Here is a 12,954-nt window from a genome sequence, read left to right as displayed (position 1 = left end):
TGTGTGATAGCTAAATCACTAGAAACTGCTTAGCCTACCTTTTCTATATGAATGCCACCTGTTGAAGAGAAAAAATATATATAATCATAATCAGCAACAACACACACACACAAACACATAAACAACTATACCAACTTTTCTTGAGGTACAAACCTCAGAAGTAAAGTCCTTAGAGTAAATAAATAAACAGAATACTTGTAGAAGATTTAATATGCTGGTAGTTTTGTTTATTTTTTTGTTCGGGAATTCTTATTAGTAAAGAGTTTCAGAGAATTAGTCAGGAAAAGGCGTAGATAATTCATTTACTTCAACAGAACTGCACAGGATGTATGATTGCTAGATTCTAGGGATCTCAGTGGATATTGTGTCCTATTCTCCAACTACAAGTCTAAAAACTTAGAATATTTGACAAATATTGTATAAAAACAAAAAAAAAAATAATGTAACCTCTTTGTTGGCAAATAATGAGTCATGATAAACATCCTCAAATGGACATATAAAAAAACATCATTTGAACACACAAAAAAACTATAGGACAGAGCTTCAAGTATTAGAGTAAAAGAATCATACTTATATTTTCAATATATTTTCTTAGCAGTGTAAAGAATAGTGAAACTAGTATATATGTGAAGAATATATAGAAGAGTTATTACAGTCACCCAGGCATAAAGAATGGTTATCACAGTTGCTCAGGCATAAAGGATGGTAAGGATTCTGAGGTATTAGAGATAGACATGGATAAACAAGGTCATATTAAATGTATTTCAAGATAGAGTTAACAACACTTGGAATGTGAAGGATAGTGAGTGGTGGTACTTAAGGAAAAAGGAAGACATCGTCGGTCATTGAAGATCAATGTCATTATTGATGACATTCTGGTGTGAACTAGCAGATGGTTTTGATACTGGACTGAGACCAGGGATCCTTGGAAAAGGAGAGGGATTTTTGTATTTGTGTTGTTCTGAACTTAGCAAGAGATTAGGAGATATGTTTTGGACAAGACTTTGAATTGCCTGTAAAACAACTCAGATATGTCAAGTATGAAACTTGGATGTCAGAAGAGTGTTCTGAACTGATGATATAAATTTCTAAATAATAGTCATAGTTTATTGATGGTATATGATTACTGAACGAGACAGTGTAGTATGAAAAGAAGGGCCAAGGATTGAACCCTTTAGAGGAGCGATAGAATTTTTGGTGTAGATAGATAGGAGGAGCCAAGAAAGAGACCTAGAAGAAGTTGGGAAGTTATCTGTGAAACAACAGAAAAGTCAAGAGATTATGGTGTCACACAAGCCAAGAAAAGAAAATTTTCTAGAAGGACAATATGTCAACTTAAAAAACTAAATGTTTCTGGAAGTTTAACTAGGATAACTGAAAGGGTTCCTTTTTATGGAGCACTGTTTAATCACTGTTAAGTTTAGTAAAATCAGGTCTCAAAATTTACATCACTAAGGCCTTAAGCTAGTGGAAGAATAATTTTTAAATAATTTTGACAATAACAATTGTGTGGAAAAACATGTTTATCACAGCTAACATTTGTTCTATAATTTGAGAACAATTAAAAACATTTTAGACATGTGATAAAACTTCAAATTTAAAGTATACACACAATATTTTTGAAAATAATTTCAACACTGGTGCAAGAATCTACAGAAAGATCAATGGAACAAAATAAATAGACCTGAATTCATTTCTGGTACATTATAAGATCTCAATAAATGATTAAAGAGAAGTGACTAATGAATGGAAAGTCACACATGCCTTCAAAAGTATTGGTATAAAATTTGGCTATCTGAACAAAAATTTATCTAACCATATTGCCAAAAAATTCCAAGATGATTAAGTATTTATGTGCAAAATTCAATAAACAAATTTAAGCAATTTTTTGCCCCCCCCAAAAAAATATTGCTACTAGAAATAGAAAAAGAACTCCCAATTCATTTCATAAAGTTACTATTTTATTTGCAAACTGGATAAGGAAAATTTAAGAAAATTGTAAATTTATATAACTTAGAGATAAATCAAATGTTAGCTTAAAATTCAAAACAGTATACTTAAAAATAATATTCATAATCAAATACCTTATCTCTGAAATACAAAAATCACTGAACATGTTGTACATGTTTGAATGTTATTTACTAAATTACTACTAAACCAATAGGCCAAAAACCAAATCATATTCTCACCTCAATAAATATAGGAAAACAAACTTTTGTGAAAGTCCTTTACCTTTTTAAGAAATATTCTCTTAGTGAACTAGGTAATGAAAAGATTGAAGTAAACCCCAATTCAAAGTCATCAAGCAAAAAACCGATTAATAGGACTCTTGCAAAATTAAGGATCTTAGCCTTTAGTAAATATTACAGAACACAAATAAAAAGAAGAAAAATTAGAGAAGATATTTGCAGTACTTAGAACTAACAAAGAAGTTAAAAGAACTCTTGAAAATCTACCTGACAGCGAAACGGAGCTGGTGGAGAAGAATTGCAGTGGACAAACAGGCAAAGGTTTGAACAGAAATTCAGAGAGTGCCAACAAAAGGCAATAACCACAGAAAGAGATGATCGAACTTATTAAAATTAGAGAAACATAAATAGAAGCAAAAAGGGAACATAACTTTGCTCCCAGAAATTTAGTAAAAATAATAACACAATAATTCTGATAATTCAAGTACAGGCAGGTGCGAAGGCATTCAGGAATTATGTATGCTAACAGAAGTGCTGATTGGCATATCCTTTCTGGAGAGCAATCTAGCAATATTCAGTCAAATTGGATAAAAATGTACCTGTGTTTCTGATTTCCTGTTGCTGGTTATACACACCAAGGAAATTTCCACAAAATTCATAGGGACCTATATAATGATTATTCACACAATCATTTGAAGTAGAGGAGTTTTGGAAGGAATCAAGGTGACCCTGGCCGGGAAAATGGGTAAGTAAAACATGTCACATACACATGAAAGAATACTATAAAGAAGTCAGAATCACCTAACTATGGCTATAAATAACATGTAGGGTGTTGTGTGGATAGAAATAAGAAAGAAACTGAGGCTTACAGTATAATTCCATTTATGTAAAATAAAAATACAAAGAAACAAAACTATATGTATATATGTATATACATCACAAGTACACACAGAAGAAAAAGAATATATACCAAACCCATTAGAATGGCCTTCTAGGTGGAACTGAAAAACGAAGGTGAAACATTGGAAATATATTGGAATAAAGATATATTGTGTATATTAATGTTGCAACCTCCTCCAGAACTCAGCAGTATTAATTGCTCAACTCTCTCTTTTACTTTCTCTTTACTTATTTTCTGAAATTTTCTCTCTTTACTTAGGTGATTTTAGTTTAGAGGATTTTCTTAGTATAAATTAGTGAGAGAACTTTTAAAGAATATCATTGATATATGTACACAGAAATTGATAAAGTGTCAGGAAAAAAAGAGAAATGACAAACTGAAAACAATTTGTGCAATAAATATGACAGGCATAGATTTAGCTGTATTGCTATGTAAGTTCTTACATATCATTAAATAAATGCAAAGTTTCTTTAAAATGTGTATAAGACATTAATAGTCTATTCAAATACAATAAATACAAATGCCAATAAAGAGATTAACAATATCCAATCTTATTCAAAGTCATGCAAATATAAAGAATTTGTGCTTTTTTTTCACTCAACAATAATATACAATTATGATAATATTCAGTGCTTGCTGGAGAATGGTGAAATAAAAATTAACCAATAATTCTATATGCAAGTTGTGGAATGGCCTATATCAGTCTAAATTTTTAAAAGATCCCATGATGAGCCAAAATGAGGGAAATCAAGCATTGTGACAGATGAAATTTTAACAAATTTAACCAGAAAAAAAAAAAAAAAAGGACAAAGTCATATCCATTTATCTATAGGTAAACGAAAGGGTTTGTTGAATAAACATTCTATAAGTAGAACGTGAAGATGTCTAAAATGACTGGTCTCAAGTTTTTCTTCATGTCTGTCCCCATGCTAATTAAGGAAGTTTCCAGGAGCTAAGCCTTACAGAAAAATGCTGTGTGGAGAGCACAAAGCTGTGTGAAAAGCTTACAGGTCAAAAGATGTCGAACCCACAAAGGGCTCATATAATCAAATACTAAAATTTTGAAAAATGAATTGGAGAAATCATGAACATACATGGAGTTAAAATGTCAGCATTTTCAATTATTTTCATTATTTTCCCAGTTAGTTGCTTATTTATTCATACCAAATATTAACACTCATTATCTCTTTGTTAATTTCTTTATTTTGTAATTTTTTATCCACAAATATTATGCTTATAATCGCAAATATATTTAGGAAAATATCGTAAGTAAAGTCCACTCATGGGGCGCCTGAGTGGCTCAGTCAGTTAAGCATCTGACTTCGGCTCAGGTCATGCATGATCTTATGGTTGGCGGGTTCGAGCCCCATATCAGGCTCTGTGCTGACAGCTTAGAGCCTCCAGCCTGCTTTAGATTCTGTGTCTCCCTCTCTCTCTGCCCCTCCCCCCTCTCTCCCCCCTCCTCTCTCTCAACAATAAATAAATATTTTAAAAATTTTTTAAAAAGAAAAGTCCACTCACAAAAGCCCATTAAGTGAAGAACTCAGTTCAACTTGAGCTCTGTTAGTTGACTTGTGTTCTCAATTTGGAGCATTCAGTTCCCAACTGGTCCCAACTGGTGGTGGGAACTAGGTGGACGGGACGATCTCTGGAATCCAGAAACAAAGAGTGATTTTGGGGAACGAGGACAATGTTTGTGTTCACGGAGAACTAACACCAGTTTAAAGAAAAAAACTTGAAAAAAAGTTTTCATAAAAATTGTCAAAGTATTTTCTTTTAATTTGTGGTTTTAAAATGTTATAAAAGAAGACTATAATATATTAGGATGTTAAAAGTAAGAGAAGAATCAAAGTTTCGCTAATAAGGCACTGGAGTAGTGAGTGACAGGCAATTTCAAACCCAAAATGATTACATCTTTTCACAGAGTTGTCACAGCTTTACCACCAGGGAAACTGTCACATTTTCAGAGAAGCCCCTAATTTAAAAAGAGTTCCTGCCAACTTCTTTCACTTTGTTTTATTTTACCTGACAAAAGTATTTACCTCATGTGATAGGAATAGTCTCACAGTAGTAATTAAGAAAAGGCAATGAACAGAGGTTGGTGGCAAAACACTTTATTATTGATTTTTGGTCATGTCTTCTCATTGTATATATAGCTTATAAACTCAGAATATGACTGCATTTGTGAATTGAATAGGATCTCTAATAAAAATCATAATACTTAGTGTATAATATCTCATAAGCAAAAGTCATTGTGCTTTTCAATGACACACATTCCTTCATTGTGAAAATCTCAAACCTGAATTTAGTACATGAAGTACCGTCAAGTAACACTTTCACTTGAGCCATTGCCCTGCTTTCTTCAAGGTAACTTCATGTTTTCGGTGCCTGTTATTTCACCTTATAAATATATACCAGAGCCTATATTTCCATGACAACACTGTCAGTAGTCAGAAATGGGGAAAATGGAAAGATATGTTTTTTGATGGCAAATAGTTAGCTAAACCAAAACCATCAACCAAGGATAAGACATATGCTAGAAGATTCTTATGCCATATAATAACAGAAAACTTAAATTCAGTGAAAACAACAAAAATTGTAATACATTTATATGAGAACTTTATCAAACCAATGGCATTTTGAAAGATCACTCAGTCAAGAAGCGTACTATCTAATTGTGTTAGATCGACATACCTCAATGTTCATTGTACAGTGAGTTTGTGGAATATTAATAAACATTACAGGTTAAAAATGTTTCATGGATGAGGATATCTGGAAATGTTTTTTTTTAAATAATGGAAATCATTACTGATGAAGAACTTGTCAGAGCATTTTCAAGAACTGTCAAGGTCTGGGCTTTTATCTTACTTGTAAAGGTTACAAGGTAGCCGGCTAGTTTCATAGATGCTAGCTAAAGTCTCCTGGTCAGAGATAAATGGCTTTGTATCCCGGGGCACAGCAGGCAGTGTGAACATCAGTGTGTTTGCTTCAGTTCCCCTTGCCCTTATGTCCCACAGAGGCAATGTGAACTGGCCCAGAGGAAGCCTGCACGTGCGGTAGGTTGCGTTACAACAGAGGAACCCTAAATTTAGGAAACTTGGATTTGTTACAATAGGCAGTAAACATTCTTCTCCTCTGCTCCTATCTTTTAAGGCTGTTCACTATATAAATATACTTGAAAAGATAGTCAGATTAAAAGACATTTTGCACCTCCCTCCAAAAAACATTCAGAAATTCAATATCCCATGGAGAATTATCTCCTAACAATCCCTTAAAATGCTTATTTGCATTGGGAATCTTAAAGATGTACTGGGATTTTCCAAATCTAATTTGAATATGAAAATTGTATGTCTCTGTGTGTGTGTGTGTGTGTGTGTGTGTGTGTGTGTGAGAAAACCTCTCTTACAGGAGGTAGAAATCAAGAAAAATTGAAATAAATCTTTTTCAATTTCGTATGCAGATAAAGATTCCCAGTCAACTTGATATTCTCTTACTATTGCATTCTTAACTATTTTAAGAAATAATAGGAAATGGAACTTGTTTGTGAAGTTTAGTTAGTTGCTTAGGTATAATGGTCTGTGTTTGAATCCCAGCTTCAATACTTAACTGTTTAAATGTAGGGGGAATAAGAGGAAAAAACTCTCAGAACTTCATGCTTTTGACTGAAATTTTACCTTGTGAATTAATTTCTTGGGTTAAATGACATCATGCATGTAAATAACAATGTTTTAGCTAGCAAATAAATAGTTTTTTACAATCAAATATATTATATTATAAAATACTATTTATCAGGGTGCCTAGGTGGCTTAGTCAGTTAATTGTTCGACTTCAACTCAGGTCATGATCTCGCAGTTTGTGAGTTCGAGGCCCTCGTCGGGCTCTGTGCTGACAGCTCAGAGCTTGAAGCCTGCTTCAGATTCTGTGTCTCCTCCTCTCTCTGCCCCTCCCATACTCATGCTCTGTCTCTCTCTGTCTCTCAATATAAAAAAATGTTTAAAAAAATTTAAGAAAATACTATTTATTGTATTATTTTATAAATTATTAAAGTTGTATAACTATAAAATAAATCTAAAATTTACCTTATTAAAGTAAGGGTCAACTAGAAACTGAATTAAATGGTATATACATACAGAGGCATATGCAAATACGCACATAAAAAAATTTATGAGAAATACTGGGGCGCCTGAGTGGCTCAATTGGTTAAGCCTCCAATTCTATGTTTGGGCTAAGGTCATGATCTCACCATTTGTGAGACTGAGCCCTAAGTCAGGCTCCAGAGCCTGCTTGGGATTCTATCTTTCCTTCCCTTGCTGCCTCTTCCCTGCTTGCTCTCTTTCTCTCTCTCAAAATAAACATTGAAAAAAACAGTATTTTTTAAAAGTGACAAATAATAAGCAAATTTCAATTTTAACTTTCTTTTTAATTTTATTTTCATTGTTTTTTATTTTTTTTGAGAAAGAAAGAGAGTGGCAGAGGGACAGAGACAGAGAGAGAGAGAGAGAGAGAGAGAGAGAGAGAGAATCTTAAGCAGTCTCCATGCTCAGTGCTGAATCCAATGTGGGACTCAATCCTGCAGCCCTGGGATAATGACCAGAGCTGAAATCAAGAGTCAGATGCTGAACAGACTGCCCTGCAAATTTCAATTTTAAACAAAGGTCAAATATAGGATAGAAACATCAGCAATAAGAACAAAATATCATTTCATTTAATATCATTTCATTTAAATATTTCACATACTGGGGTGCCTGGGTGGCGCAGTCGGTTAAGCGTCCGACTTCAGCCAGGTCACGATCTCGCGGTCCATGAGTTCATGAGTTCTCCCCCGTTCATGCTCTGTCTCTCTCTGTCCCAAAAATAAATAAACGTTGAAAAAAAAAATTAAAAAAAAATAAATAAATAAATAAATAAATATTTCACATACTTTCCCTTGCTTCAGGAGACATATCTAGAAAGAAGTTGTTACAGTTGATGTTAAAGAAGTTATTGTTTGTGTTCCCTTCTAGGATTTTTATGGTTTCAGGTCTGACATTTAGGTCTCTCATCCATTTTGAATTTATTTTTGTGTATAGTGTAAGAAAGTTGTCCTGTTTCATTTTTCTGCACGTCGCCGTCCAGTTTTCACAGTACCATTTGTGGAAGAGACTATCTTTTTCCCATTGGATATTCTTTCCTGCTTTATCAAATACTGATTGACCATTTAGTTGCAGGTTCATTTCTGGGTTTTCTTTCTATTCCATTGATCTATGTTTCTATTTTTGTACCAGTACATCTTTGTAATATAATTTGAAGTCCAGAACTCTGATGCTTCAGCTTTGTTTTTCTTTTTTTTTTTAATTTTTTTAATGTTTATTTATTCTTGAGAGAGAGAGAGAGAGAGTGGGGGAGTGGCAGAGAGAGAGGGAGACACAGAATCCAAAGCAGGCTCCAGGCTCCCAGCTGTCAGCACAGAGCCTGACGCAAGGCTCTAACACACCATCCACAAGATCATGACCTGAACCAAAGTCAGAGGCTTAACCAACTGAGCCACCCAGATGCCCCAATTTTGTTTTTCTTTTTTAAGGTCGTTTTGACTATTTGGGGCCTTTTGTGGTTCTATATAGATTTTATGATTGTTTGTTCTAGTTCTATGAAAAATGTTGGTGGTATTTTGATAGGGATTATATTAAATGTGCAGATTGCTTTGGGTGGTATAGACACTTTAACAATATTTATTCTTCCAATCCATGATCATGGAATGTCATTCCGTTTCCTTGTGACATCCTCTTTCTTACATCAGAGTTTTACAGTTTTCAGAGCACAGATTTCTCACCTCTTATTTAGGTTTATTCCTAGGTATCTTATTATTTCAGGTGAAATTTTAAAAGGGATTGATTCTTTGAATAAAATTTCTGCTGCTTCATTAATGGTGTGCAAAATGCAACAGATTTTCATATGTTGATTTTGTATCCTGTAACTTTATTGAATTTGTTTACCAGTTCTAGCAGTTTTTTGTGTAGTCTTTTAGGTTTTCTATATAGAGTTTTCTTCCTTGCCAAGTTGGATGACTTTTATTTCTTTTTGTTGTCTGATTGCTGTGCCTAGCACTTCCAGTACTATGTTAAATAACAATGGTGAGAGTGGACACCCCTCTCTTATTCCTCACTCTTAGAGGAAAAGCTCTCAGTTTTTCCCATTGAGAATGCTATTAGCTGTAAGTCTTTCATATATGGCCTTTATTATGTTGAGGTATGTTCCCTCTAAGCTATTTTGTTGAGGGTTTTTATCATGAGTGAATATTGTACTTTCTCAAATGCTTTTTCTGCATCTATGGAAATGATTATATGGTTCTTAACCTTTCTTTTATTAAAGTTGTGTATCACATTGATTGACTTGGGAATATTGAATCACCCTTGCAATGCAGGAATAAATCCCATTTGATTGTGATGAATAATTCTTTCAATGCATTTTTAGGTTTCATTCACTAGTATCTTATTGAAAATGTTTGCATCCATGTTCACCAGGGATATTACCTGCATTTCTCTTTTTTAGTGGACTCTTTATCTGGTTTTGGTATCAGGATAATGCTGCCCTCATAGAATAAGTTTGGAAGTTTTTCTCTCTCTTCTATTTTTTGGAATAGTTTAAGAAAAAAGGGGAAAAAAACTATTGGGACTTCGTCAAAATAAAAAGCTTATGCATGGTGAAGGAAGCAATCAACAAAACTAAAAGTCAATCTATGGAATGGGAGAAGATATGCAAATAAAAATTCTGATAAAAGGTTACTATTCAAAGTATATAAAGAACTTATAAAACTTACCACCCAAAACCCCAAGTAATCCAATAAAAAATGGGCAAAAGACATGAACACACATTTTTGCAAAGAAGACACATAGATGGCCAATAGACACATGAAAAGATTGTCAACATTACTCATTGAAATGCGAATCAAAACTACAATGAGATATTACCCCACAGCCATCAGAATCACTAAAATCAACAACACAAGAAACAACAGGTGTTGGCAAGGATGTAGAGAAAAGGGAACCATCTTACACTGTTCATAGGATTGAAAACTGGTGCGGCCACTCTGGAAAACAGTATGGAGGTTCCTCAAAAAGTTAAAAATAGAACTACCCTATAATCCAGCAATTGCACTACCAGGTATTTAGATAAAGAATACAAAAGTACTAATTTGCAGGAGAACATGCACTCCAATGTTTATAGCAGTACTATCTACAATAGCCAAACTATGGAATCAGCCCAAGTATCCATCAACTAACGAATGAATCTTCTTTATTATATTATATAATATATATACTGTATTATAATTTCTATTATATATAATGGAATATATTATGTTATATTCCATTGTAATATACAATGGAATATTACTCAGTCATGAAGAGAATGAGATCTTGCCATTTGCAACAATATGGATGGAACTAGAGCATATCATACAAAGTGAAATAAGTCAGTCATTTAAAGACAAATACCATATGCTTTCACCCATGTGTGGAATTTAAGAAACAAAACAAATGAGCAAAGGGAAAAAAAGAGAGGGGGCAAACCAGGAAAGAGATTCTTAACTATAGAAAACAAACTGATAGTTATCAGAGGGGAGGTTGGTGGAGAAATGGGCTAAATAGGTGATGGAGATTTAGGAGTGTACTTGTGTTGAGCACAGGGTGATGTATGGAAGGGTTAAATTACTGTATTGTATACCTGAAACTAATATATCATATGTTAACTAACTGGAATTGAAATAAGAAACTTAAAAATTGTTTTGACAATAAAAAAATTTCACTTTTTTTAACTTTTTTTTAATGTTTACTTATTTTTGAGAGAAAGAGAAGAGACCGAGTGTGAGGAGGGGAGGGGCAGAGAGAAGGGGAGTCACAGAATCTGAAGCAGGCTGCAGGCTCTGAATTGTCTGCACAGAGCCCAACACGGTGCTCAAATTCATGAACTGCGAGATCATGACCTGAGCCAAAGTCGGACTCTTAACCAACTGAGCCACCCAGGTGTCTCTATTTCACATATCTTTTTAAATTTCCTGTGTAAATATGATTTAGAATGCAAGTTGTTAACTGGTCCATCATATTTATAGGCTGGAAGCAAAAATATGGATATTATATTCCATGTAAAAGATGTATGGACAACCTATAAGGAATAAGATTGATGCCATTTTTCCTTACTGGTTTAAATAGTTTCATCATACACACGGAGCATTGTTCCTTCTTCCTGTTAGCTCATATTCTCAGGAGTGTATGAAAATCATGCCAACAAGTCAAGTTTCTATTATTTTTATTATGAATGAATTTTATAATTCATAGGAGCCACAATCACGTTAAACGTTAATTGTTTAGAAATGTGCCGAAATAATTTATAATTAGAAAAAAACATTTTCTTTATTAAAATCTAAACAAACAGAACATAATGTCTCAACCAAATTCATTTTAAGATGCATGGGGCTTAGATTAAAATTGACTTTAATGAAATTAGAATAACAGCATCCAAGACTAAATTTTAGACTTAATGTGCTCATTACTTGTGCTATACTCAATCATTTTACTGCAAATTTTTATTTGTAGACAGTAGTTAATTAATTCAAAAAAGATAAGCTTTTTTTCAGTTTTTACTGCTTATTTCTGCTCAATTATTCTAATAAATTAGACAAAGTCAAGTGTATTTTTTTTCAATGATGCCCTTTTAAAAATTCATATCAAGAAATTGGGCTGGAAGTTGTGAATTGTTTAAACTACCAAAGCTCCAAAATACCTCAGCAGTATTGCCTTTGTTAATGAGTCTGGCATAAGCATTCTCCAGAAAAGGTATTAAGCTGAGGTGTTTTCTGTAAAGTCAATATTCTTACTTGTACTCTTTCCAGATGGCCTTACCCAGGTCATCATTTTTCAGCTGTCCGTGAAACAAATGCGAGGCCATCATTTGTTTGGGAATTACTTTGCCAAAATCATTAAGTCCATTTTGAGGGAAGCATGTGGGAATTCCATAATATATTTGAGCCATGTTTGGGGATATTAATGAAATATTTGAACAGGAAAAATGGCTTAAAATGGGGTGTATCTGCGAATGCAGAAAAAGTAGTTTCTCAAAGCATATTGGCCTGGCTATAAGGCATTAGTTAGTTGAATGCAACTTCTGTTAAATCCTTTGTAGATTCTTGAATATTTATTTAATAAAAGAAAATGCAAGCATATATTTTCTATCAAAAGTATCATGTGTGGGGTATTTTTAGATACTTGAAAACAGTTATCATAAGTAAAACAAGAATAAATAAATTATTTTCAAACACAAAGAGTGAGAAAACCTATGAACAATGATTGCAGTTGTAAAGATGTGTGTATTTAAATGTTCAAACAAAGTTTCTAAGTACAGATAATGGATCTATTACCCCTGAAAAGTAGTTAATTTTTTTAGTTAGCACATAGCTTTTGGATTTAGAAGAAAGGTAAATAGAGTGGTTAGATGTTTAGAGAAAACAGATTTCTGAAATGTAAAATGGTTTCTATTATCTTACATATCTTTTAGACTACATATCTATCATCTATCTATCTATCCATCTATCATCTACCTATCTATCATCTATCTATGTATCTATCTATCTATCTATATGTATCATCTACCTGTTTTTATAGTATGTGTTCAACTGCTGTCATTCACCCGTTTTTTCAACATTGCTTTCTTAGAACCTGAGTTAATCAAAGATTCTGAAATAATTATTTATGTCAAATATCACGATAGTCTTAATTTTGTCCTTATACAGTCATAAAAATTGATACGGCAATTAATATTTTATGGTTCTGTATCATATCAAAATCAGGGAAACAAGTCAGGCTGGTTTTTTATTTTTTTTATTTTATTTAT

The sequence above is a fragment of the Puma concolor genome, chromosome B1, assembly GCF_028749965.1.
Source record: "Puma concolor isolate L17-30 chromosome B1, mPumCon1.1.hap2, whole genome shotgun sequence".
Lineage (NCBI taxonomy): Eukaryota > Metazoa > Chordata > Mammalia > Carnivora > Felidae > Puma > Puma concolor.
Note: the sequence above shows the minus strand (reverse complement) of the source record.